This window comes from Lepus europaeus, chromosome 5, assembly GCF_033115175.1.
Source record: "Lepus europaeus isolate LE1 chromosome 5, mLepTim1.pri, whole genome shotgun sequence".
Taxonomy (NCBI): domain Eukaryota; kingdom Metazoa; phylum Chordata; class Mammalia; order Lagomorpha; family Leporidae; genus Lepus; species Lepus europaeus.
Genome location: NC_084831.1, coordinates 93,866,457 through 93,872,456, shown reverse-complemented (window position 1 = coordinate 93,872,456; position 6,000 = coordinate 93,866,457). Strand labels below are relative to the sequence as shown.

Genomic DNA, 6,000 nt, shown 5'->3' with positions numbered 1-6,000 from the left:
ACTGAAAATCAGCTGACTTAGTTTAAAATTATTCATGTTCTAAGCTGCTTTAGGACAGAGAAAGAAGGCTGGGTCTTCTTTATTTAAAGCCTCTCTTTAACATCCTGTAGAGAGGCACTTTTAGTATTTGTGACTAGCACTTAAGGAGAAAGTTTTAAGTGTTGGTGAAGGCTCTTTCCTCCCTCTTCTCTCCTTTTAGAATGGGGTTAGAGAATTTACGGGTGCTGACTGGCAACCAGGGATCAGGAGCCGAGGAATGTGGTGTGATCTGCTTTCCTGTTCACACATGTTAGTCATGATCTGAAGTGGAGTGTTTCACATTTTCAGACACACTGTCTTCTCCTAGCTCCAACAGCCTTCATTTGCAAAAACAATCTTGTGTTACACAAAGATGAAAGGCTTAAAAAGAAGCAAAAACCAAACTCCTAAATTTCAGGATATATTTTGTAAAATAAAGGAATTCTTTTGCATTACATCGTTCATAAATCTGATCCTTTCATACCTTTTGTAGCTAATTGAAATACTTTGCTAAATACTGTTATTCCACACAAAGGATTGCCGGATAAAATATTGGACTAATTCTATAAATTTCCAAGCTAAATTTGAATTTTAAAGTAAATGATGAATTATTTTTTAGTTTAAGTATATTCCAAATAGGACAATATTTATACCAGAAAATGAAGTTCCAACTTAACTGGGCATCCTATATTTTAACTTGCTAAATTTAGCAACCCCACCTAGACAAAAATGGTTCTTTAAAATGTCTCCAATTGTCATTATACAGAACAGGTATGTATTTTCAATTAGTTTTGCAGTTAGTCTGAAAACATAATTTTTTTGGTGTAACAATTATTAGTTAGCAAGAAGTGTTTGTGTAAAACAGAACCCTTAATTCTTGGAAATGGAGTTCTAAAATCAGTATTGTGCTAGGCTTGCAGATCAGGTTTGGCAGCCTAGCTTGGGAAACCTTCCCTTTTGGTTACTGGGTAAACTGGCTCCACCCAGCTGCTGAAATGTGATACGAGTTGTAACAGAACCGGAAGTTGGCTAGGCTGCCTTTGCCTCTCAAGGTAAGTGGCCCCTGTTTTCTTTCTGTCAAAACTCTGCAAATCATTTTAAAACGGAAGGCAGCTGGGCAAGGGCACTGAGCGCTGGCACCTGTGCTGACTCGGGTGGCGAGACTGGGTGCATGCTTTATTCACAGGCTATGCTCTGGAGCTTGTGTTGAGCTAAGGAGCGTTCACTAAGGAGCTACGTTAATGATATGCCTCTATGCCTCGTGACTTTGACTAAGGGACTTTAATCCTAAGGAAAGGGTGGTTGTGAATCGAGTTGTATCTGGGATCCTGAAAAGTGTAGTCTATTTGGGCACCAGCTTTTTTTTTTTTTAAAGTTTAAACTATGGGGATTCTTACATTTAAACTACATGCCATAATTACCTATACGTTGGTTTCTTAGAGCTGCGCTTGTTTTTAAAGTGTCTTTTTGATCTAGAGTTTTTTGCTATCCCTGCCTCTTTCCCCTTAACCTTAACCTTAACCTTGGAGTATCATTCAATTTTCAGGCAGGCTCTGGGGTGACAAAGTGTTACCTCAGCCCTGAATTTTTACTTATTTACATACTTTTGGGCATCTTGTCATACTGCCCTAAAGGTGAAAGGGAATTTCCAGTCTGCAAAGCTAACTTTTTAATTCAGATTTTTCTCCCACTTGGAATATTAAAAAAAAAAAAAAAAGGAAAGATTTGAGTATTGTGTTTGGATAGTACTGAGGTAGAGGGTTTAAATGTGGTCTTTTGGCTTGTTTAAAAAACAAAGCTAGACTTTGGAGGAGATTCTACGTAGTGATTTAGAAAATAAAGATTTTCATTCTTTTGATCACCTATACCTTTCATGTCACATCTGTCCTTTTAATTAGTCAGATTCTTTCAACATTCAGTTAAAAATCATATTGCAGGAGTACGGTTTTCAAGCTGTCTGCTAGCTGGAATGGAAGGAGGTTAATGAGTAGGATGCCTTTGCTACCATCCAAGTTTGCCTAAAACAAGTCACTTATTGCGGCAGAAACATGTAATAAAACTCTTTATTAGCAAGACCCAAAACTTGTGGAGTTGTAGAGAAAACAGTCATAACAGGTTGGCAGAATTAGGATTCCAAGGCAGACAGGCAGCCTGGGAGACTTTTTTTTTATGGTGGTCATGGTATTAGGTGTTTCATAGACGCTATTTTCTTTAATTACCCCAAAAGCTCGTGATGTTGGTAGCACTGGTGTAACAAGTGAGAAAGTTAGGACTTTGTGAGATTAGATAATTTACCCAGGCTCACTAAGGTAATGCTGCTGGATTGCATTAAGTAAACCCAGGCCTATCAGATTTATAAATCCATTTATTTGAGTGTATTGTGGGACACAGAAATTGATGACATTTCAAAATGCACCTTGAAAAGGTAGAGTTACCGAGAGAGAGAGAGAGAGAGAGAGAGAGAGAGAGAGAGTTATGTCCATTGGCTCAATCCCCAAATGGCTACAAAGGCTGGGGCTGGCCAGGCAGAATCCAGGAGCCTAGAATTCCATCACCCTGGTCTCCCACCTGGGTGGCAGGGGCCATCTTCTGATGTCTCCCTGGCAGGGAGCTGGATCTGTGGTGCAGCAGCTGGGACTCCACCAGTGTTCCACAAGATGCCAGCATTGCAGGTGGTGGCTTAGTCCTCTGTGCCACTTGCTGGTACTGGGTTAGAGGTTTTATTTATTAAAACAAAAAGTTACAGAATGTTTGAAAATAGAGAAAAGAAAAAGCAATCTAAATTTCTTAAAATCAGCTTAATGTATTTCTCTGCAGTGTTTACTTATGCATACTTTGTGGTGTTTTTTTAAAATTATGAAACACTACAGCTTTAAAACACATACGTACATACACGCATATATACAGGGGACTAAAGAGAGGAAGTCCACTCCACTTCCCATCCTGAAAACACATTTTCTTAAGGGATAACCACTGCTGACAAAGGTTAGAACCATGGTGTTAGAGGACTTTTCTTTTTTTCCTTTGAAAAATGCATACTTTGGTACAATACATGTAATTTTGCAGTTTGCTTGTCTTCATTTCTCAGTATGGCATGAGCATACTTACACCTAAATATATACAGACATGTCTTAGGATTTTTTTTGAAATGAGTTAATATTTGCAAAGTTCAGAAAGAACTAGCTTTTAGAAAGAACTTAATTATTATTAACTATTGTTTTGTCTATTCCATTTCCTCCTTTTTAAGGGATACATATATTCTATAGCTTGGGTATAGCATAGCTTATTTTAAAAATTTTAAATTACTTATTTAAGAAGCAGAGAGAGAGAGAGAGAGTTAGATCCCATTTTCTGGTTCATGCCTCAAATGTCCCTGGTGGCCAGGACTGGGCCAGGCCCAAGTTGGGAGCTGGGAACTTAATTCAAGTCTCTCACGTGGGTGGCAGGGGCCCAACTACTTGAATCATCACCACAGCTTCTCAGGGTCCACATTAGTAGGAAACTGGAATTGGGAATGGAAGAAGGACTTAAAGCCAGACAATTGGAAATGGGGTATAGCTATCCCAACTGACAGCTTACCCGGTAGGCCAAATGTCTGTCCCTCATAGTTTATTTTTGGAACCAGTTAAATTTTGCTTACAAATAATCCTTGCATAATTGTGTGGGTTGTTCTGTAGGATTAATTCTAGAAGTGAAACTCCTACGTCAGATGTTAAGCATATTTTTAATTTGGGAAGATTCTATCAAATCTCCTCAAAAATTGTGTGACATTTTACTCTTCACTGTAAATGAGAGTGTTCATTTCTCCACGTCTTTTCCTATGTTGAATTTTATCAGGTTTCTGTGTATTTTGCATGAAATAATACGTAATACACATTTTAAACATAGTTTAAGCATAGTGTAGAAAGATTTTGTCTTATTTTTTCCATTAAATATATTTCTATTAAATATTTTTCTACTTTTACATGGGTAGAAATTTGATAGATTTAAGAATGGAGGCCCCAGTTAGAAGGAAGGTGAGTAAAAAAAGCAGAGGCACATATTCCAGACATGGCACATGGCATATTGTCCTTTTCCATATTGAAAAAAATTCTTAAAATTTGGGTTGGGTTGAGAAGCACAAAACATTAAATGCCTAATACCTTCCCTCTTAATTTAGTAATTCCTGGGGAGCTGTTAAATGCTTTTGGGGAGAGGAGAGACATGATGAGAATAGAGCTTTAGGAAAATGATTTTGTGGTGTCAAGTAAGATTGAAATGGAAATGAAGAAATAGGGAGACCAACGAAGAGTATTTCACTAATCTGGCTAACAGATAATGAAGACTCTATCTTTGGAGCTGGTGGTAGAATGGAAAGCAGTAGGCAGATGAAACAGAGGAAATGGAAAGTAGAAGGAACAGGAATCCATACACAGTTGTTAATGAGTCAAAGCTTAGTGGATATAAAGTGGGGGTCATTAAAAGGCTTGGAGATACTGTCTTAGAGGTGATAATCAAGGCTATGGAAGTGATAAATCTTCAGATAAAAATGTGGGAAGATAAGGACTAAGGTAAAAAGTCTTGGGGTTGGATCTCTTCATATAAGAGGCATAAAACAGACTCACACTGAATGAGATATTTTTACAATGACTTTCTGACACTTGACCTTGATTCTAGTTAGGCTGTCTTTATTGTCCCCAAAAGTCCATACTCACTTTGTTCTTTCTTCTGGTTCCCTTATTGTTCCCATTCCAGTCATGTTCATTTTGAATCTCTTTTCCTTCATAATGCCTTATTATCATGTCCATGTAAGAGTCTGATCTGATGCTGTGGATAACTTGCCGGTTAAAACCTCAGAAAACTAGCTCAGAGACCACACTTTGATACTCATTTGCTATTATTTGGACAAGTGTCTCAATGAGTGTCTTCTTTTCCATACTGGGAACAATAATATCTCCACCATTACTCTGAGGAATGTACACTAAGTCCTAGACACCATGTCTGTTATGTTGTAAACCCTTAGTAATTGTTAGCTCTTCTCTGATTTTCTCCTCTACCTCTAAATTATAATGAAATGCAATCTTTTCCTTTTCTATTCCTGTATAATCTTAGAGAGTTTTTTTTTTTTTTAATAATCTCTATGAGCTTCAATTTCCATACCAGCAAAAAAACTTCTGTGTTTTTTCTAAGGGTTACAGTTTTTATATGGAAATCACTGTGATGACTGCAACAAGCCTTCAACCATTAGTAATATCATAATTTATAGATTAATGATATTTATTTTTATTTCATCTACCAATTTTGTAACTTTAGAAAGGATCCATTCCGGCCGGCACCGCGGATGTCCCTTTCTTTCTCCAGATTGGGGATGTTTTCTGTAATTATTTCACTAAAAAGGTCTTCTAATCCATTCTCTCTTTCCACACCTTCAGAAACTCCTAAGACCCATATGTTGGGTCATTTGATAGTATCCCATTTCTAGTTTTCTAATTTCTTCTTTTTTTGATCTGACTATAAAATTTTCAGAGATTTGTCTTCTTTTTTTTTTTTTAAATTGATTTATTTGACAGGTAGAGTCACAGAAGTGAGAGAGACAGAGAGAAAGGTCTTCCCTCCAAAGGTCCTTCCTTCCCCAAATGGCCGCCATGGCCGGCAATGCACCGATCCGAAGCCAGGAGCCAGGCGCTTCCTCCTGATCTCTCTCGCAGGTGCAGGGCCCAAGCACCTGGGCCATCCTCCACTTCCCTCCCGGGCCACAGCAGAGAGCTGGACTGGAAGAGGAGCAACCGGGACTAGAACCTGGTGCCCATATGGGATGCCAGTGCCACAGGTGGAGGACTAACCAAGTGAGCCATGGTGCCGGCCCCGAGATTTGTCTTCTAACTTGGATATCCTTTGTTCTTCCTCACTGAGTCTGTTGTTAAGGCTTTCTGCTGTATGTTTTATTTGATCTATTGAATTCTTCATTTCCAATATTTCATTTTGGTTTCTCTTTAAAATCTG

At 38.2% G+C, this 6,000-nt stretch overlaps 1 protein-coding gene across 1 annotated transcript in view; it reads left to right on the top strand.

Moving 5' to 3' along the window:
* The first annotated feature begins 1,042 nt into the window (after positions 1–1,042).
* The window catches only part of FRRS1 (ferric chelate reductase 1), a 52,404-nt gene continuing 47,446 nt past the window's right edge, over positions 1,043–6,000 (top strand). The window contains exon 1 of the mRNA XM_062191809.1: positions 1,043–1,070. The gene's annotated coding sequence lies outside the window, so the exon portion shown is untranslated. The remainder of the gene's footprint in view (positions 1,071–6,000) is intronic.